This window comes from Triturus cristatus, chromosome 2_1 (genome assembly GCF_964204655.1).
Source record: "Triturus cristatus chromosome 2_1, aTriCri1.1, whole genome shotgun sequence".
In the NCBI taxonomy this organism is placed as follows: domain Eukaryota; kingdom Metazoa; phylum Chordata; class Amphibia; order Caudata; family Salamandridae; genus Triturus; species Triturus cristatus.
In genome coordinates, this window is record NC_140581.1 from 761,581,165 (window position 1) to 761,603,174 (window position 22,010).

The following is a 22,010-nucleotide window of genomic DNA, read 5'->3' on the forward strand; positions in this document are numbered from 1 at the left end:
ACGGGGCTCATCTGTGACTATTGTGAATGAAGCGTGTACTCTTGACGCTCACCCTGGTTGTGTGAGGGAAGCTTGCGCTGTTGATGTATGCACTTCTCCTGTTTTGTATGTGAGGGAAAGTTAGAACATTGCGGCCCTAACTGTATCTCTGTTTGCGTGGAGATGGAAAAATGTAAGAATACAGGCTGCATTTTCACTCTTACGTGTACTCCGCAAGTCACTTGCTACAATGCTTCTGAGAGGCTTCGTAGGTTTGCAGGCTATCGCCAGCTTCTGGATTGGTGATGGACGGTTCTGCTTCCTCAGTGTGCAAATCGCTGCAAGTTTGTGTGCAATTGTAAATTCATTGCCCCTTGACTTGCATAGACAATATACAAGTTCTAGGAAGCAATGTGAGTAAGCCAAGTTGAGAAGCACCTGTCTGCGTGTGTCTACCGCGTGGAGCCCCCTGAAAAGCGAGAGTCGTCGCGCATATGCGTGTAGTGCTACGTATCGCTGTTTACGAGGGGTAGCCCCCTGACTCCCACCCATGCTGAGGGGGCGGGCTTGCTGTCTTGGAGAGAGACAGTCAGTGCTGCGCCGTTCCCAGGAGGAGCAGCGACTCGTCCGGCCGCAGCGAGCAGTGCGAGCGCAGAGAGCCAAGCCGCAGCACCTCACACAGCTCAGGACACTGCGCAGCCTGCGCTGGGACCCGACTGCGCAGAGATCCACCTGCGAGGAACCCTGCCGACCTGCGGGATCTACAGACCCCGGGGGCACAGACGGGGCGCGAGCCTGGGGGCTGCTTCAGACCTGGCCAGTGGAGGAGCTCTCTGCATGAGTCCCGCGGACCCGCTCCATCCCGCCGCTGCCTGAGCAAGGTCAGTCCAGACTCTCGCCTCATCAGTATGCGGGCCGCGAAGCAGACAAAGTTTTTTTCAACAATTATCCGTTTTTTCGGTCGCGCGGCCACACTTAGTATTACGTGCAGTTAAGAGCCGCGGGCCGTCTTTTTTTGCAGTTTCTTGTGATTTGGTGCACGGTGAGCCTCGAAGCCGCTAAAGTGCTGGTTGTCAAGGGGGACGTATCAGTGACATCGCTCTGATGGGCTTTTTACCGCCTGGCTGCATACACTGAATAGGTATTTAGTTTACTCGGCTCATTTAAATATATATATATATATATATATATCAGTCATCTGAGCTTTATCGGTGCCTCTGCAATTTGTAGTACTGAAATGTCCCAAAAATTATCATTGTTAAAAAAAAAAAAATCGGCAGAAGATAGCGCTTAAATATATCCCGTGCACTTTCTGCGGATACTTTTCTGTTACTGTCACTGCCAGCCACTATTTGTTTATGTATCTACGTCTGTTGGTCCATTGGTGAAAAGTGTCCCCCAGGAGGTGTATGGTTTGTACCTGGTGACATAGGAAGCTGTGGAATAATGGCATGGTTTATAATTGTCAGTCATGTTTAATATGACGGGATATTATTGTACTGTTTGATGAACGGTGTTATGTATTATGTAGAACACGGGAGCCGGGGGATATGAGTGCGCCGCCGCTCTACACCATCCTGATGAGTACGAGTCAGAGGTTTACTAAGCAGACACCGTCCCCAACACTCCCGCCACACACACACACACACACACTCGCTCTCTCTAAGCACTGAGCATATATATATATATCCTGCTCAAAGGGCTGCAGCGAGAGCTTACATGGCCAAAAACAAGCGTAAATTCAACCAGTGACGAAGAGTCAGCCGTGTTGTTTTTGTGCGAGTAGCGGGCCTTACACCACTGCTTTTGAGTAGTAGTTCTTTGAGTGAGGGGTGGGACTCACCCTCCTTTCTTTGGAGCTGTTATAAGTCGGTCTCTCTGCGACCGTCTTTCGAGCAATATTTTTTTTCGAAAGTGAGTCTCGCCCCTCTGCTCTGTAGCAGCAGTTGTTTGTGTGAGGGTCCCTTCTCGCCCTTCTGCTCTGTAGCGGCAGTTGTTTGTGTGAGGGTTCCTTCTCGCCCTTCTGCTCTGTAGCAGCAGTTGTTTGTGTGAGGGTTCCTTCTCGCCCTTCTGCTCTGTACCAGCAGTTGTTTGTGTGAGGGTTCCTTCTCGCCCTTCTGCTCTGTAGCAGCAGTTGTTTGTGTGAGGGTTCCTTCTCGCCCTTCTGCTCTGTACCAGCAGTTGTTTGTGTGAGGGTTCCTTCTCGCCCTTCTGCTCTGTAGCAGCAGTTGTTTGTGTGAGGGTTCCTTCTCGCCACTCTGCTCTGTAGAAATAGTTGTTTATGTGAGGGTTCAGTCTCACCCTTCTGCTCTGTAGCAGCAGTTGTTTGTGTGAGGGTTCCTTCTCGCCCCTCTGCTTTGTAACAGTAGTAGTGTGTGTGAGGGTTCAGTCTCACCCTTCTGCTCTGTAGCAGCAGTTGTTTGTGTGAGGGTTCTCTCTCGCCCCTCTGCTCTGTAGCGGCAGTTGTTTGTGTGAGGGTACCTTCTCGCCCTCTGCTCTGTAGCGGCAGTTGTTTGTGTGAGGGTTCCTTCTCGCCCCTCTGCTCTGTAGCGGCAGTTGTTTGTGTGAGGGTCCCGTCTCTCTCCTATGCTCTATAACAGTAGTAGTTTGTGTGAGGGTTCAGTCTTACCCTTCTGCTCTGTAGCAGCAGTTGTTTGTGTGAGGGTTCTCTCTCGCCCCTCTGCTCTGTAGCGGCAGTTGTTTGTGTGAGGGTTCTCTCTCGCCCCTCTGCTCTGTAGCGGCAGTTGTTTGTGTGAGGGTACCTTCTCGCCCTCTGCTCTGTAGCGGCAGTTGTTTGTGTGAGGGTTCCTTCTCGCCCCTCTGCTCTGTAGCGGCAGTTGTTTGTGTGAGGGTCCCGTCTCTCTCCTATGCTCTATAACAGTAGTAGTTTTTGTGAGGGTTCAGTCTTACCCTTCTGCTCTGTAGCAGCAGTTGTTTGTGTGAGGGTTCTCTCTCGCCCCTCTGCTCTGTAGCGGCAGTTGTTTGTGTGAGGGTTCTCTCTCGCCCCTCTGCTCTGTAGCGGCAGTTGTTTGTGTGAGGGTACCTTCTCGCCCTCTGCTCTGTAGCGGCAGTTGTTTGTGTGAGGGTTCCTTCTCGCCCCTCTGCTCTGTAGCGGCAGTTGTTTGTGTGAGGGTCCCGTCTCTCTCCTCTGCTCTATAACAGTACTAGTTTGTGTGAGGGTTCAGTCTTACCCTTCTGCTCTGTAGCAGCAGTTGTTTGTGTGAGGGTTCTCTCTCGCCCCTCTGCTCTGTAGCGGCAGTTGTTTGTGTGAGGGTCCCGTCTCTCGCCCCTCTGCTCTGTAGCGGCAGTTGTTTGTGTAAGGGTCCCGTCTCTCGCTTCTGCTCTGTAGCGGCAGTTGTTTGTGTGAGGGTTCCTTCTCGCCCCTCTGCTCTGTAGCGGCAGTTGTTTGTGTGAGGGTCCCGTCTCTCTCCTCTGCTCTGTAACAGTAGTAGTTTGTGTGAGGGTTCAGTCTTACCCTTCTGCTCTGCCTCGTTAGCAGCAGTTGTTTGTGTGGTGTTTCTCTCTCGCCCCTCTGCTCTGTAGCGGCAGTTGTTTGTGTGAGGGTCCCGTCTCTCGCTTCTGCTCTGTAGCAGCAGATGTTTGTGTGAGGGTTCCGTCTCGCCCCTCTGATCTGGAGGGCTAGTTGCTCGTCTGGATCCCGACGTCACTCATTTGCACGGAAACAGCTTTTGGAATGGCGGATATTGCCCCCTCACTCTATCTTTTCGGAGGAATAGTTGTTCATGACGGGAGGTTTGGTCCAAGCTTCCCGAGAGCAGTAGCTGTATGCAGAAGGGTTGTATCTCACCCCTCTGGACGCAGTTTGTGTGGCGGGTAGGTCTCACCCGCTGTTTTGACTGCACTTATTGTTGCGAGGGTTTAACCTCTCCCCTTCAGTGACAGCAGTTGTTCTGGTGAAGAGTGGGGCTCATCTCTACCCCTGGATATCCTGCACTTATGCGTGGGGAGTGTCGCCACTCCTGTCCTTGTGAGCCATGGTTGTTTATTTGAGGAACACTTCGCCCCTGCCTGTGTTTAGGTATTTGAGGGGAGGGTCTCACACCCTCTGCTCTGGGACACGAGTTGTTTGCTTGTGTTTAGAGGGTCTAACGTCCTCTGCTCTGGAGGTTGGTGCAGTGGCGGGAGGGTCTCACCCCCTCTGCTCTGGGACATGAGTGCTTGCTTGTGTTTAGAGGGTCTCACGTCCTCTGCTCTGGAGGTTAGAGGTTTGTGCAGGGGCGGGAGGGTCTCACCCCCTCTGCTCTGGGACATGAGTGTTTGCTTGTGTTTAGAGGGTCTCACGTCCTCTGCTCTGGAGGTTAGTGGTTTGTGCAGAGGTGGGAGGGTCTCACCCCCTCTGCTCTGGGACACGAGTTGTTTGCTTGTGTTTAGAGGTTCTCACGTCCTCTGCTCTGGAGGTTAGTGGTTTGTGCAGGGGCGGGAGGGTCTCACCCCCTCTGCTCTGGGACACGAGTTGTTTGCTTGTGTTTAGAGGGTCTCACGTCCTCTGCTCTGGAGGTTGGTGCAGTGGCGGGAGGGTCTCACCCCCTCTGGGACATGAGTGTTTGCTTGTGTTTAGAGGGTCTTACGTCCTCTGCTCTAGAGGTTAGTGGTTTGTGCAGGGGCGGGAGGGTCTCACCCCCTCTGCTCTGGGACATGAGTGTTTGCTTGTGTTTAGAGGGTCTCACGTCCTCTGCTCTGGAGGTTAGTGGTTTGTGCAGGGGCGGGAGGGTCTCACCCCCTCTGCTCTGGGACACGAGTTGTTTGCTTGTGTTTAGAGGGTCTCACGTCCTCTGCTCTGGAGGTTAGTGGTTTGTGCAGGGGCGGGAGGGTCTCACCCCCTCTGCTCTGGGACACGAGTTGTTTGCTTGTGCTTAGAGGGTCTCACGTCCTCTGCTCTGGAGGTTAGTGGTTTGTGCAGGGGCGGGACTGAGGGTCTCACCTCTCTGCCCTGAGACATTAGTTGTTTTGGGTGTGGCAGGGTCACACCCCTTCTGCTCTGGGATATTAGTGGTTTGTGAGGGTGTTGGTAAACCTCCTCCTTCCCCGCTTTGGAACATGAGTTGTTTGTTTCGGGGTGTACGTGTGTCACACCCTCTCCTTGAGGCAGTAGTGGCGAGTCTGGGAGAGCTATCGCCCCTATATTTCGGGATACTAGTTGTTTCTGGGTGTTAGTGTGTCTCACCCCTCTCCTCTGAGGCAGTAGTGGTTTGTGCTGGAGTAGGGGAGTCTTGCTTGCTGCAGACCATTAGTTGTTTGTGGGTCTCACTCTTTCGGACATTAGTGGTTAGCGTTGGTAGGAGAGTCTCACCCCTCTGCACTGGGACGATAGTATTTGTGCGGTGGCCGGAGGGGCTCACCTTTATGCTTCGGGACATGGGTGTGTCTAGGTCTCACCCCTATGCACTGGGACATTAGCGGTTGGTGCAGGGTTGGGAGAGTCTCACCCCTCTGCTCCGGGACATCAGTTGTTTAATAGGGACAGGAGGGGCTCCTCTCTTTACCCTGAGACATTAGTTGTTTGTGGGTGTATCAAAGTCTCACCCCTTTGCTGTGGGGCATTAGTGGTTGATGCGGGGATGGGGGAGTATCACCCCTCTGCTCCTGGGAATGAGTTGTTTCTGGGTGTGTCTAGGTCTCACCCCTCTGCTCTGGGACAGAAATGGTTGGTGCAAGGTCTGTCTCGCCCTTCTGCTCTCGGTGTGTCTAGGTCTCACCCCTCTGCGCTCGGTGTGTCTAGGTCTCACCCCTCTGCGCTCAGTGTGTCTAGGTGTCACCTCCTGTGCTCTGGGACATCAGTGGTTGGTGTAGGCGTCTTCCCTCTCTGTTCCGGGGCATTCGTTGTTTCTTGGGGTGTCTATATCTCACGCCTCTGCCCTTGGGCGTCAGTGGCTGGTGCGGGGGTGGCAGTGAGGTCTCGCCCTCTCCCACACGGAGCTGCCCCGGTTACACCTGCTGCCGGAGGGCAGCTGCGGATTACATCAGGCCGGCACTTCTCTCCAGCAGCGGTCACGGAGCCTCCGCGGATAATGTTAGAAAACACGCTCCAGTAAAAGCAAAACATTGGTCTGGAGCTCGCGGGAAGGGTGCGTAGAACAGGACAAATACAGCAATAATGTCCCTCTTTCAGAAATACAAGTCACACTGAGAAAACGTGATTGTCAAAGTTCCAACCTCCTCTGTTCCTTTAAACATTCACATCTACACTGGTGGTGAAGGAGGAAGCTCCGAGGCTCCGTGGAGGGGGGCGGGAGGGGGGGATGCTGGACGTTCTCTGTGGTGAGAGGGCCCCGCGGTGCCAGCGGGAACGCACGGGGCCCCTTGGCTTACTGGGAGACCGGGCATGTCAAAGCACTGCAGGAGGACACACGAGAGGGAAACAGGGACCATCAGAGAGGAAACCGGAGTGCAAGACAGAGGGACTGAGACTGGGCGCTGTTCCGTGACAACGCTGCTGCCTCATTGAATGTTTCAACAGCGCTCACTCGCAGTTAGTCAGTCTTGGAGTACGGCTGACGGGAAGCGGGGGCGGGAGGGAGCAGAGGAAAACAAAACTACGAAGGGAAGAGCAGGAGAGGCCACGGTGGCGCTGCCCCGACGCTCCTCGTGCACTCTCATAGTGCCAATATCGGCAACACGCCCGACCCGCAAACACAGCAATACCAGAATAAAGAACACACAAGACACATTGGTTGTTGGAGAAAACAGTGCTGCAGGTCTATTTTGCATAAGAACTATGCCAACATGGTGGGTCAACTTACCGGCGATCCAAGGCGTGATCCTCGTGGGCACGCAAAAGAATCTCCAGCTGGGCGGGGGAGGCAGATATACCTGCCCCCCCCCCACTTCTGGCGTGCCGGAAATAACAGAGTAGTGCTTGGACATCCGGGAGGTTCACACACTAGCCCTGCTGTGTTTGTGCATCATGTGGCACTAAGGTAGCGGCCCTCCTATGGGGGCCCCCTGCGTGGGCCGCGGGCAGCCTCAGAGCATATGTGCTTTTTAATTTTATTTTGAAGGTTTTATATAGTGCGAACAAGACTCTTGCGAGTAGCAGAGCGCTTTACAAGTCATATGGGGAAAGCAAGAAATAGCATACCAAGATCTATGTGAAAAAGTTATACAAATCTCATAATCGTAAAGACTAAGCTAACCGGAGGTCGACTATGGAGCGTAAAAACAGCATAAGTAAAAAATACAGTAAACAGTTATAGAGTTCACATGAATTTAGCCATGAGGATCGCTTTCACTTCTTTTTTGAATGAGGCAGAGGAAGGGTTCATTCTTGTTTCACTGGGCAAAGCATTCTAGATCCTAGGAGCCATACCAGAAAAGGATCGGTCCGAGGTTTTTTTCTTGGCAAATTGTTGTGGTTTCAGAAGATGAGTCTTGGCACTCCTGGAGGCTCTGATGCCCGCAGAGAGCACCAGTTTCTGAGCCTGGTAGTGTGGGGCATTGTGGTAGAGGGCCTTGTGTGTCATACAAGCGTTTTTCAGATGGATTCTGGCTTCAAACGGTAGTCAGTTGAGGGCTCTCAGGTCTTGGGATATGTGAGAGTTTCTCTTTGAACCCGTGATGAGTCTCGCAGCTGAGATGATCGTGGCTCTTAGCGGGTCTGTCAATGACCTTGGGAGGCCGCATAAGGTTACCGCCCCATATTCCACGCGAGGATTACTAGGGCTTGAACCGCTTGTTTAAAATCGTAGGCGGGCAGAAAGGGTTTCGGTTTTCGTAGGGTCTTCAGGTGTTAGTTAGCTTCTTTTGTGGAGGCGCTGATATGTTTCTGCATCTTTAGGTTACTGTCAAGCGTTACCCCTAGCGATTTCACTGAGTCCACGACGAGAGGTTGTCCATTAAGAGCTGTTAGATGCTTCATCCAATCCAGGATAATGGGAGTTTTGTTAGGGGAAGCGATTAAGAGGAATTCCGTTTTGAGGAAGTTTAGTTTCAAATGGTTTTTGGCCAGCCAAGTTTGGGTTTTTTGTAGGGTGGAGTTGAGCGAATTGATGTCATCAAGTGAGTGGATCTTGATGTAGATTTGGGTGTCGTTTGCGTACATGTGGAAGTGTATCTTGGCGAGGCTGAGAAGATCGGCAAGTGGTTCCATAAAGAGGTTGAAAAGGGTGGGTGAGAGGGAGGAGCCTTGCGGAACTCCTAAAGTGTCTGGCATGGGGTTGGACAGGGATTGGTTGACCTTGATTCTTTAGGATCTATTTTGGAGGAAAGAAGCAAACCAGTTAAATACAGTTCCAGATATTCCCATTCTGTGTTTCAGGAGTTCGAGTAGGTTGCCGTGTTTGACTGTGTCAAAGGCTGATGACAGGTCGAGTAGGATTAGTAGACAGGCTTCGTTTTGGTCTAGGATTTTTAGCGCGTCGTCTAGTACATGTGTCATGGCTGATTCAGTGCTATGACCTGCTCTGAAGCCTGGTTAATTGGTTAAGTAGGTTGAATTGATCAATGTGGCTGTTCAGTTGTGTGTTAACGCATTTTTCCAGGAGTTTGGCTAGCATAGGAATGTTAGAAATCGGACGATACTTATTTGGGTCCGAGGGGTCAGCTGTTGGTTTCTTTAGGATAGGCGAAATCTGACCTGATTTCAGGATGTCTGGGATGGATCCTTGAAGGAGGGACGTAATAATGATCCTGGTCCAGAGGGGTAGTAACAGAGGAATGAAGTCTTTTAGGTAATTAGCCGGGAGCGGGTCCATGAAATGATTGGAGGGTTTCAGAGAGGTTAGTGTCTTTAATATGGTATCTTCACTGTAGGTGGTGAAGTGGGACCAAGTAGCGTTGTTTTTTAGTTAAAATTTTGGGATGTCATTAGCTTGGGCACCAGCCAGGGGCAGTGATGGGTTCTTTTTCAAGTCTGAGACGGATAGGAGGTCTTTGAGTATATCTGATTTAATGGATTCCGTCTTAGAAGCAAAAAAGGAGGCAAATTCATCACAACTGGGTAGAGAAGGTGGGATAGCGTTAGGGAGACTTGGTAGGCTCTTGGTCTGGGCTTTGATAAGATCGAATAGCTTTTTGGGGCGGTTCTTGGCTAGGTCTAGTTGAGACCTGAAGAAGACGGTTTTAGATTTTCTGATCTTTCTAAAATAAGCGTTTCTGGAGATTCTAAGAAGCTTGAGGTGGTCAGCTGAGGGGGCGGCTCTCCAGCGACATTCCATTACTCTAAGAGAGCGTATGTCTTCATTTAGCCTCCCATCATACCACGGTTTTGAATCTTTTGTAGAAGTTCTTTTCAGTTGAAGCGGGGCTATTTTGTCTAGTAGGCTGTTCATGGAGTGAAAGTAGTGATTGGTCAGCCCCTGTACATCGACAAGGTCTTCGGGGGGACAAAGATGGTTTGAATTAGCTGATGCTATAAGGTCAGAGCCGAAGTTTTTCAGGTTTCTCTTCCAGATCTTAGTTCTCAGGGGTTGTGTTGGGAGTCGTTTAACAGTTTCCAAGACTTGGAATGTAATGACATGATGGTCAGACCAGTCGCAGGGGAGGATCGAGTCGAGCTGAGTGGCGTCAACTTTGGAGATTATTAGGTCGAGAGTTGTACCTTTGTCGTGTGTAGGGCTGTTACATGTTTGGTTAAGATTAAGGTCAGCGAGGAAAGCTTTGAGGCTGTTTACCCCTGGGTCGTTCTGGTCATCCCAGTGCAGGTTGAGGTCCCCCAAGAAAATTTGCTTATTTTGTTGGCTGTCATTTGACGCTAGAATGTCCATGAAGTGTTCTATGAATGTGAGGTTATCTCCAGGAGGGTGGTAGAAAGTGTGTAGAGAGCATATTTGTTTGTTGTTGTTGGCGATGTTTAAGCATAGGTATTCGCAAGAGGATAAAGCGGGGGCATTGGAGTTGGTCACTGTTAGGCTGATCTGGTGTATGCAGGCAATCCCACCGCCTGTCCTGTCCGTTCTGTCTAGTCTGATGATGTCATAGTTAGGGGGTAACAGGATGTCCACGATGGGAGTAGATGTTTCCTTTAACCACGTTTCCGTCAGGATCAGAATGTCTGGTTCGTTAGTGATAAGTAGGTCAGCTATATCTGCTGCATGTCTAGAAGCGGATCTGCAATTTAGGAGGATACAGCTTAGACTCTGCTTGATGGATACTGTGGAGGGTTCGGTTGTGAGGGGGATTCTAGTGAGGTTATTTTCAACAATGCTTCTGGAGTTGTATCTGGTGTCTCTGTATGTGTTGATCAGAATAGAATGTTTTCGGGAGTCTGTATGTGCGGTAACTGGACGTCCAGCGCTATGTGGAGGGTGAGGTAGCTAGTAAGAGCGAAGGAGGGCCCCTAATTCTAAATCAGATAGAGGTTTTAACAACCTGATTGGGCGGGCTATGTCATTAGGGTGTGGAACAGTGCTCCAACGTGGAGACCCCTGAGCCTGGGAGCTTGCAAGACAATGATGGTTGCAACTATAGGTCTTGGAGTGTGTGGAAGAACTGTATTCCTGTATATAGCGAGTGGGCTTGATTTGTTGTAAAATAAGGTTGTGTAGGGTTAGGATGTCCGATTTGATTTGTTGAAGGGCTGATAATATCTGGTCAAGACTGGGGTCAGACGTGATAGTTTCCTTATTGGGAGGGTGGACCGCGGTAGTAGGCGGAGTAGTAGCCTCTTCAGTGTCATTTGAGGGGGAGTCGAGGTTGGGGTGCTCCTCAGCTTTACCCGGGAGTCCTCGTTCCCGGTGAACTCCTGTGAACCCCTATCCTCTCTCCTCTGCTTGTGCTGTGAGGATGAACCCTGCGTTCACCTCCTTCTCTGTCAAGAAGCAGTGAGTGCTCCTGCTTCAGATCGGTGTAACCTCTGACCTCCCGGTTGGGGTGAAGTACTCTCAGTCTGACACTGCGCAGCCGCCAAGAAATGCCCCCGCACTCTTCGTAATCTCTCCTGGGATGTAAATGTTCCTATCCTTGCCTTGCCCCCTCCCCCCGACCTGCAAGGTACATACAGCACTTGTTTTACATCCTCGAGCCTAGGGCCGTCAGCAAGCTCTGCCCATCCCGCCTTCCTCCTTCCTGTGATGTCACAGCACTGCAGCAATGAGTGTGGTGGTCACTCAAGCTTTTAAAGCTGGTCTTACTTCACTCTGCCTTAGCTACGGCCGGGCCTTTGTTTAGCCTCTTTGTGGTAACTGGCCATGGCAGCATAAATACAGCTATTTTCTCAGGCCTGAATCTTCATCTCTGGGACATAGACATTCGGAACCCTACATTATCCGTGGCACCTGCCTTGCCACCTTAGTTTCATCATAATGGACCCACTCAGTGGCCTGTCTGCTGATGGTCACATCCTCTGCCAGCCGCCTCCCATCCCAAGGCGCTTCGGCTGCCTCACTTGTCGGCTGTGCAGAACTTCGTCACTCTAAGGAGACTTCCATCGTCCTGCCTCAGTCCAATTCTGTGTTCACCCAGAGAAAACCTGTGGTAGAGTTACTGTTGGGGTCCTTCCTCTGTGAGCCCACATGGCTGGGTGCCCTCTGACTCACTGCCAGGGTTGGACATTGTTGCCTGTCTTACGCTAATCCAAACTATTAGCCCCTCGGCGAGCTACAAATGAAAGAGTGGTACAAATTCTACAAGAGTGCCTATATCCGGTTTGCATACAGACATGCTGTTTTGTGCAACTGTGACTGGCCATCCGACCACTGTTTGCAAACCTTTGCCTCTTATGGATCCCCTGCTAGACCTAATTAATGCCTAGACCGTCCCTGGACAACAGTGTATGTACTTAAGTGATGTTTGCATTGACCACACTGTCGAAAAGGCAGAAGAGTGGTGTAGCGGGCCGAAGGCAAAGATACAGGGAATGAATGATTGGGGGGATGGGGTAGGGGGGCTGAGAGCGGAAGTGGACCCCTTACTGTGCCGCAACGAGGTCCCTTACTAAGGAGGGAACTCATTGATTGGTTCCTCAGCCAGCGACAGTCGTAGGCCATTCAGGGACACCCCATTGTGTCTCGTCGCCCTAGCACGGACACCTGGTAGTGGGCCATATTATATCATGACAGTGGGCGCACTACTGTTTCCCCCATGCAGACACGTAACATTTTGATATGATTATAGTCTCAATAATTAGATATTCATAGGCCCTTTGTAATACGTTCAAACCATCCCGCTGCAGGAACTCCCACTGAGATAATTCACTCTATCATGCAAATTTAAGCTTGCGGAAGTGCCGCTCTCCCCCGAACATGTTCAAAATACAATCATATCTCGGTGAAAGTCATCCTTTATTAAAGAAAGTCCTCTGACTGTACAGCTCACCCGTCTCCTGAATAAGATTAACTTATGAAGACAATTGGAAATGGAGCTCCCTCCTGCAGCAAGGAGACTTATCTCCTCAAAAGACTGAAAAATTGACACAGCAATAGTATACAACATCTAAGAAAGCGTAGGGATCTTGATGTAGGCGTACACTGGTAGTGAGTGACTGTGACATACATACCATGATGCCTTATTCGGGTGATGAGAAGGAGTTCGCCACTTGGCTTTGAATACATTTCACCCAAATCAGTGGCCTGTGACTTCTAAAATCAGGAAAGACTACTAGCCTTACTCTATTTATTTATTTTCCTGAGTACTGAGAAGAAATGGTGTACAAGCCGCCAGTAACATAAGGTCACATACAAGTTTGAGTGGCAACATTTACAGTTTTGTGGATTTGATACAAAGTTGAGTGATGATTGAGACACAATACTCGGATAGTGACCAATATTGATCATATCTATATTTAGTTCAAGCAAAGTGTGAGTGGCGAGTGGGGTGGGGAGGAGAGTGTATGAGAACTGAGTTAGTCCTAACCATTTTCTAAAGAGACAAAATGGGGTTTGAGAGCAGTTTTTTCAAATGGAAGAGTGGAGGTAGAACACTTGCCTGCTGGCGGCTGGTTCAGTCAAACACCTATCTCTGTATTTATTTCACGCACCCATCATCCTTACGCATAATCTTGACTGTCAAACCCGTGGTGGAGGTGTGGTGGCAGTCAGCGACTGACGCACTAGTGGTCCGACCACTATATTACAAGTACGGTGGTTGGACCGTTTTGGGACCGCCGCAACTGCCTGGGAACCACGTTCCTTGACGGTGGCGTGGCAGTCTGGGGCCGCAATATGCTTGGCGGTGCTGCTGCACCACCATCAAGCATATTCTGAGTTTCCCCACTGCCAGCCTTTTCAAGGCGATGAGCCTGCCATGAAAAGGCTGGTGGTGGGGAAACAAAGGGCGCCCTACAGAGCCATCTGTTGCCCTTGTCCACTGGGATGCATGCAGGGGGGCACATGATGTGTACCCCTGTGGGCATGCACACCCAGTTCCTGCACAGCATGGACTAAACAGCCTATGCTGTGCAGGAACTTGCTTTGGTGTTACGATTGCGGTGCTTTTTTCAAAGGCACCAACATGAGAATGCCAGATGACCGCCTGCCAGACCAGAAGAAAACTCGTAATCTGGCAGGAGGGCTGGCAGCGGTCAACTTTGGCGGTGCGGGAGTGGGGCGGTGGCGTGCCGCCCCGCTCCAACACCACCAAAGTCGTAATCAGCCCCTAAATCTTGTGCTTTTGGAGTTTAAACCAGGTGATGTTTGCGGAATACTTGTAAGGGGATCTCCAGTCAAGACAGGAATTCTCATATGAGGAATCACTTACCTCCCCGAAGGAGAATTATGCGATCTTTGCGTTACTTAGAAGGTTCTACTATTTGTAACCAGGAAGCGAGGGCCAGCATATGTTACCTGTAGTTTCATGAACGTAAAACCTCTACTACACCCATTTGATATATTGTGCCCTATACATTGCTGGGATTCAGGCTGCAGACCGGGTGAGGCATGAGCCCTGGCTGGATCTACCTATATTAAGATGTATAGTCCTCGGAATGGTAGGTGGTGTGTGCTGTTATTTTAAAGTCTGGAAGGCACCCAGCGAATGCCGTTACTTCTTGGTTTTTAAATTCTACTACTTTTCTTTTAACTTAAAATTTATGCTATGCTTTTTCAGAAAAGTCTTAATAATCTAGCTTTCTGTTTAATGGAACACCAGTCTTGTCCTGTATATATTTGCATGAAGTCATCTAATTGTCATAGCTGATTTTATTTTCTTAAAGTTTTTGTAACTGTTATGGCCAACCGGTTCCATATTTCGGCATCCTCATAATACAACAATAACAGTGTTTCTAGACATCACTTCATACCCCAGATGTTGCTGTTTGTAAGCTCTGTAAACTAAAGGTGTTACCATTATCTACAGTAATGTTACCGAGTCAACCTCGGAAAGATGAAAGGCGGAGCTGGCATTGCTCGGATTTGAACTGGAACCTGCAACTCATAAAACGTCAATACATTTTTGCCAAACTGGCATTTTGATGCTTGCTGTTGGCATTGTCTAGTGTACCATTAACTAACTAGAGTCCTATTATTTTGTATCAATGGCATCAAAGCGATGATTTAAATTTTCAGTGTGGTTCATCAAATGTTGCATGTCGGCCATGACAGTGGCAGAGTCAGCACATGTAGTCTATCCAACTACAGCCTGTAGTGGTAAGGCAGAGATTGTCCACACTCCCTTCCAAGTTTCAAACGCTGGACAGTCTTTTGTGTGAGGAGTTTCGTGCAGGGACTGTCTCTCCTTGTACACAATATTATCCTCTAGCACTCGAGTGACATGTGATAAATTGCCTTAGCCTGTGTACTAGATTATGTGGCCTTCTTACTAGATTCTGTGGCCTTCTTCTGATTCGAGGCTTCATGGACAATTTCTAGCAATATTCGTTAACAGTGTACAATGTGGGAGGCACTTTGACATCTGTTTTTATATGTGTCACTTATATTTTTTACACGTTATGTGCTTGAAGCAGTGTTTGGTTTATGTATTAATTTAATTATTTAGTTATTGTTTCTGGAGTTTATACAATGCAAGACTCTGAATCAAACGGCGGAGACCCGCACTACATGCTACCTGTTAGGGAAAGAGATTTAATGGCTCATTTTCTTATCCTCTGGTTGGGGTTAGGCCTCTGGAGTACTTTTACCAGATGCAAAGAACGTAGGAATGAATAGTGCTCGGAGAAGGGTAGTGCCACACTTAGGAGTTTTGTTACTAGTTTTTTTTATCAATATGTTGCAAATGTTTGTGGGTGTGTTATGGCTGATGGGGATGAAAAGTTTGAGGGCAAGATCGTCACAGATAATTTCAATAATTGCTATTTCATAGAAGGATGATAGATTGTAGCTTTTTGATGGGCACCAAATGAAGATTGCAGAATTTATCGACAAGTTCATTATGATTGTTTGCTGATACATGTTCATCAAAGAAATGCCCTAGATTCTTGGGTAATTTAGTGACGGCAGTGGCCCTATCAAGGATTGGTGGGAAGAATGAAAGAAGCTCAACCCAGAGATTTGGTGATTTTGGTCCCAGTAGCAAGCGATCTTCTGTCTTTGCTCCTACATGTGCCTGAAATCCTCCTCCCGACCTTGTCTGCAAGTGCTTAAGGTATTCATTAAGGATGTGGTAGCATCACATGTGTATCATTTAGGAGGGTATTAACATTGAATAGAACTGGGGTGTGGATCCTTGAGGTACAGCAGAAGGCCGCAGAGCTGCAATACTTCTGCATTGACCTCTTGGTGCCCATTGACCAGGAAAGTTTCAAGCCCTTCAGTGCCCGGCCAGACACTTTCAGGGCTGATTGAGAGGAGCTAATAATATGGGGTGGTCCAAAGTACAAAATGTTGATGAGAAGTATAATCGAAGCACTATGTTCATGTTGCCCTCATCTGCAAATCACAGAGAGTCCATCCAAGCTGTGAGTGTAGATGGTTTGGGATACAGTGGGCTCTATATACATAGAAAGCGCTGTAACTGTTCAACTTCTACGTTTTCAAGAATCTTTGTGGCAGTAGGTTGTTCGGAATCACCAGAAGTTTGGTTCCAGAAGCAGTCTATCGGCCCAGGGAAGTATTTAGTACTTCCAATGGTGAAAAAAGTTGCTTAACCACACTATGGCTCACTAAAGGTTTCGCTCCTTATTAAGTTAATTTGTGGAGACAAAGCGCCTCACTGCTTATTCAATACTGCTCTCCTATGTAAGTGGTGTTTCCATGTGTCTGTCTGTAGTAGTTGGGAGAAAAGACTTAAAAAAGCTATCTGCGAAGCTGAGCAGTTCGTCCTGGTAGGCGGGTTGGGTGTGTTTTGACTGGGTAGAGAAAAACCACATGGGTTTCCACCACAGGGGGGTGAAGCGCTGTGTATCCCTCTTAAGACATGGAAAGGATCCTCCAGATGCCACCCCATGCCCGCAGGGATTCCTGCAAACACTCTTCCAGATAAGACCATTAAAAAAGACAGGTCAATTACTGGGTGGTGTTTGCATTGTTCTACTGTTGTCTACATAGTGATGACCTAGCAGTAGATGCTAGTGGTATGCAAAATGGCCCTTTCAGCCTATGTTGAGAGAGACTCCTATTGGCTGGATTGCTACCTCTATCCACCACTGTGAGATATTGCACAAAGGGTCTGTCTGCACGCCCTGCTGTCACACAGCTGGGCGATGTAGACCTCCGGCTTCTATTATGTGGTCCAATGTCTCTAAAAGGTAATGATTCTTTAAAGGTTGAGATTAAAGTTTTAAGAAGAGAGAGAGAGAGACACAAGCCCTTCAATGTGGCTACATGTAGATACGCAGGTGAGAAGAGACATGATAGGTGACATTTAAATATCTCACTCATAAATACAGCAGGAGGGTGAGCGTAGCGCAACAAAGGTGAGGTTCAAGACCCACGAGGGGAACCTGCCGGGCAGAGCCTGTGGAAGAGCACGAGGGACTCCCCGCAGAAAGGAGAGAGTGGTATATTCGTATGCCCCCATTCAGTAGGAGTCATGTGGGAAAAAACAATTGCCCAATTCAGATAGGGAAAGGGCAGATTTAGGGGTGAAACTCGGTATAACTCTAAAAACAGGGCTGGAATCCGCTTAGTTCCTTCAGGTAATTTAATGGGCAGACTGGATGTGCCCGGCATCCTTCAACTCAACATCTTTTTATTTTGCTATAGACTTAATTTTTCAGTTTACCTTTTTCAAAACTTAATTTGCGAGTTTGTTCTCACACCTGTAGGAGGATGTCAAGACGTCAGGGGTAAGTGATTGGCAACACATTCGACTACATTTTTAGACGTGTGCAATTGTCGTGCAGATTTAACTAAAGTGTGAACTTGAATAGAAATAGTATTTTTTCTCTCTTTTGATGGCCCACCTACCTTGCTTTCGCCTGTAGCCGAGTGGGTTTCTGAACGGCATAGGGGAGGAAATGATTTAACAGTGTTTTAAGGAGTTTGCAACAAGTTGATTATCTGCATAGCAGTGATGTATGTTGAATTATAACGAGCCTTTCTGAGTCAGCTAGCAAAATAGATGTTTGGTTTGTGTGAAAGCATGCCTTCCCGCAAGGAGCCCAAGAGTGACAATAACAGTAACACCGCCGGGCCCATGTGACGGCCCAACAAAGCCACCATTATTCATGGCTGGCCGGCATCAAGCTTTCTACCGGCCCAGCCGTCACACTGTTTGGCAGCCCCCCAAGGGGGGCTAGACACTGGAGGCAGTCACTTGTAAATCCCTCTTGAGATATCAGGTCCTCTGCGGCAGGGCTGCCCTAGTTGGAGATGGCGGCCATCTTTTCAAGAAGCGCAGCCATATGGAAGCATTGTGGAGGCCGGCCGTGGCCGACGGCGGGCACCACGTGCGCTGCCACAACAGAAACTGATGCAGTGTTTAAATACAAGTTTGAGAGAGTCTAGCCCTGTGTGCATACATGCATGGCCGCAATGTATGTTTCAAAATGGCCACCACCGTGCAAGCAAGCTGCAGACTGTGTGAAATAACATATTCAGTTTTACACATTAATTTAAATCAGTCTACTTAAAAGTGGATGGGAGTGTATTATTTAATGTCGGAGATCACTCACACAGATTGCAGACTGATTGTACCTTTTTGTGCAGTGCCAGGGGAAGGAAAGGCACCTCCATTGATCACGTTTTTGCTTTCAAGGAATTTGCATGACAATAGTCTTTCTTTCCTTTCACCCACCAATGTTTTCATTTTTTAACAAAAGGCAGGAAATGGAATGAAGTCTTCAGCAGAGAGTCCCTCATCTAACACCCGTGTGCAGATCACTTCAGGCTTATCTCACAGCGGCACTGGCTGCTTTGAACCTGAGCAATCGCTTTCAGAGCGGCGTATATAAGTGCATTGAGGAGAAATGTAAACCGTCCTTCCATCACGGGCCTGTCCCCCGGGGCGCTCTCCCTTAAAAGACCCTGTTGGGTTCGACAGTGTAGCTAAGTAATGTTATTTTTGTCTCCTCCCTGGACATTATCCTGAAAAGACACAGCTTCCTTTTGTAAACTAGAATGTCCATGTCCATCTCGTTTGAAGCCTCCATAGTTTAGCGGGAAGGCAAGCATGGAAGAGAAAGAACCGTCTCTTGTTCACAATTTGTTGACTTTTTCTTAAATGAGCCTTTTATTCAAGAAGTGCAGGCGAGTAGCGAGCAGGCCATCTACCTAGTCATGATCGATTTGATGAACTATTTGATTCAGTATTGATGACATTTTTGATGATCAGTGGACACTTTTCTGCAGAGCCTGGGGTATTACATCTGAAATGAAGTTTTCTTGAGCTTCTGACATGTTTCAGTCAGCCTCATTGGATAAACATGGTTATTACCCTCCCTCTTCTCCGTTCTTCCTCCGTTTTTTTTAGGTCTGTTGCATTAAGTTTGTAGCCATGGTCAGAATGCTCTGGAGGCTAATTGTGGTGTGTCCTGCTGCACTGGACTATTGCTCAAAGCTCAGGATTAATTTGGTTTATCATGATGTGTTAATGTCCACTGATTGGTTACTGTTAGGAATATCTATACTTTGCAGATAAATATATTAGTACAACAGCAAAATAAAACTGCTGTGGCAAAAATTTACAAGGAAGCAGCAAAGAAAGCCTGGTTTGATACTGCTTCCCACAGTTCAATACAGGGTACACAATACTGATTCACTGCGCCCAGAAAGTCACTGAATTCGGATGCTTAAAGACTATCTCCCAAATTACCTCTCTCGCAGACCTTCTGAGTCTGTGCGACTGTCATCGTCAGTGCTTTTGGTGCATGTTTCCAAGAGGTTTTCACTGAGCGTAGTCCTCTGAAGCCATCCCTCAATAAACAATTATCTACTTGACTTGTATTAGCCTTATCGTGCTACCGAGCCTGCTCTCCTGCAGTCACTCTCTCAGTGACGTGTTTGCAGAGCATACCATACTCAGTGTCTTCTCTCCATCTAACAACCTCACTCTGTACCAATTCACAAAGGGCCTCCGCAGCCGTGGCAGGGGTGGGGGGGGGGGCGTACTTGTGGCGGGATCTTCACAACGAGAAACTGCAGTGCGGAGGTCCCGCCATGAGTGCGGGGCCTCCGCCACGAGTGCGTAGGTCCCTACAAGTGTGGGGCCTCTGCCACTAGTGAGGAGGTCCCGACGAGTTTGGGGCCTCTACCACGAGTGAGCAGGTCCCGACGAGTTCGGGGCCTCTGCCACTAGTGAGGAAGTCCCGACGAGTTCGGGGCCTCCGCCACGTGTGAGAAGGTCATGACGAGTTTCGGGCCTCCGTCACGCGTGCGGAGGGCCCAATGAGTCTAGTGCGGAGGTCCCGATGAGTGCAGGGCCTCTGCCACGAGTGCGGGGCCTCCGCCATGAGTGCGGGTCCTCCGCCACGAGTGCGGATGTCCCTACAAGTGCGGGGCCTCCACCACAATTGAGGAGGTCCTGACGAGTTGGGCCTCTACCACGAGTGAGGAGGTCCCGACGAGTTCGGGGCCTCCACCACGTGTGAGAAGGTCACGACGAGTTTGGGGCCTCCGCCACGTGTGCGGAGGGCCCTATGAGTTTGGGGCCTCCGCCACTAGTGCGGAGGTCCCGATGAGTGAAGGGCCTCCGCCACGAGTGCGGGGCCTCCACCATGAATGCTGGGCCTCCGCCACAAGTGCGGAGGCCCTTTGTGAATCGGGCCCTCAGTGATTGCACTTTTTGTTTTAACCACTTCTTTGTAGCCTTCCCATACATACAGTTACAGTGTCGATTTTGAATCCTCCATCTTCAAGCCTCACAGCTGTGCAGATGTTATGCCGATATGTTGTGGTTTGCTTTCAAGAACAACTCATGCCATAAAAAGGTATTTTCATGCTAGTATTGCAGTTCATGTAAATCAGTGGTGTTACACAAGGTTCTAGTTGCATTATTATGCTATAGCTTCACCTGGAGCACCTACACAAGGCACTACTTCCTGTCACTCAGTGTCAGGGTTCTTGCCATTTTTCACCCTGGATCATGCTGGCTCATCTGGCCCTTTCCTCAGCTAGCCCGCTTACTACCTCAGTGACTTACACATCCAGTCGGATTTCCGACAGACCAACAAACATGAAAAGCAATCACAACGAAAACTTGTGATTTGTGCATTTTTCGAATAAATAATACATATTTTGTAAAATTTACTTCTCAGTCAGTTGTGCAGCCCAATTCTCTTCCTTACGTGTGCCTGCTTGTGCCTGCTTCTGATTTTTCCACTGATATTGCCAAAACTCCTGATTTTGAGCAGGCTATGATTTTCTTCTGCATCCTTCAAGGGTCTTTCCGCCCTCCCCTCTCCTTCCATTTATTGTTATTCGTATTAATATATTTTTAAGGGTCTTTCCGCCCTCCCCTCTCCTTCCATTTATTGTTATTCGTATTAATATATTTTTAAGGGTCTTTCCGCCCTCCCCTCTCCTTCCATTTATTGTTATTCGTATTAATATATTTTTAAGGGTCTTTCTGCCCACCCCTCTCCTTCCATATATTGTTATTCATATTAATATATTTTTTTAAGAGTCTCGCTTTGAAGCCCTGCGCCCTTTCCCACCCAGAACGCAAGATTCCTATAAGGTGGCTCCAGAAGTCCTGTATGTTCTGTTCTGTAACACACTTGTTTCTCAGTCTCTCCCGTGCTGCCTCCCTCCAGTATGCCTCCTGGATGTACATTGATGTTATCCTGTGACCTGGATCAGTTGTGTTGTAAAACCGATAGACATAAGACAGCCATTTTGTTACAAATCATAAAGTAAGCAATAAAATACAAATGTAAATAAAATTCTGATACTTCATCCCCCACTTGTCAATTTGAGTCGTTTTCTCTGTTTGGTCTTGTCTTCACTGTCCTGACTCGCTCCATCTTCGAATTTTACTCAATTAAAAGGGGAATCTACCCTCCAGAGTTCACTGGGTGATTTATTTTCTAAAGTTGTAGAGATGCTTAAGAAGATCACTTCTTCCTGATTTTCACATTTTAATGAAGGGTTTTGGTGTGTGAGCCTGAGATTACCTCTCCACATGCACAGCATATACAATTCATGTGTGAGAAAGCTGCGCGTGGGCTAGCAAGACATGTCTAACTAATGACGTGTGTTACCAAAAGAGTATGAAGTGTCTATTTCATTATATAGCGTGTGTAGGGTCTTGGGTTGGCAATCCCAACCATTACTTCTGCAAGGTCCAGTTTCAAACGGGAAATAAAGGACATGGAGTTGAAGTGATTTACCCAGGATCACACAATGCGGTTGAAGGGGAAAGGCAAGTTTAGAACTGAGGTCTCCTAGAGATGTTGGGGCGTTCAGATTCACATGGGCTCCATGTTTATTTCAAACATGTAAACATTGCATTTATTCTGTTTCATCAGAAGCCTATCCTGTAAGAAATCCCATTTGTGGTCTTTGCGCGTGGCTCCTTGCACGCAAACGCACCACAGTTTAACACGATTGATGCCCTGCCCGGAAGGCTTAGGCCTTAAATGCCCTGATAAACCATGCTACGATTCAGCCATATCGACCGCCAGGAGTAAATAGTACTGCCTCCCACCCTCAATGCAAGTCTCGACCACCCTCCACTGATCCCTCACATCCACTTACAAACAAACAAAAATACTGTCAAAAGCCTTCGAAGAATGCAACAAACTT

The 22,010-nt window shown here is 48.6% G+C and overlaps 1 protein-coding gene across 1 annotated transcript in view; it reads left to right on the forward strand.

Annotated features, from left to right (window-relative positions):
• Positions 1 to 573: 573 nt before the first annotated feature.
• The window catches only part of MEGF10 (multiple EGF like domains 10), a 279,766-nt gene continuing 258,329 nt past the window's right edge, over positions 574 to 22,010 (forward strand). The window contains exon 1 of the mRNA XM_085632702.1: positions 574 to 860. The gene's annotated coding sequence lies outside the window, so the exon portion shown is untranslated. The remainder of the gene's footprint in view (positions 861 to 22,010) is intronic.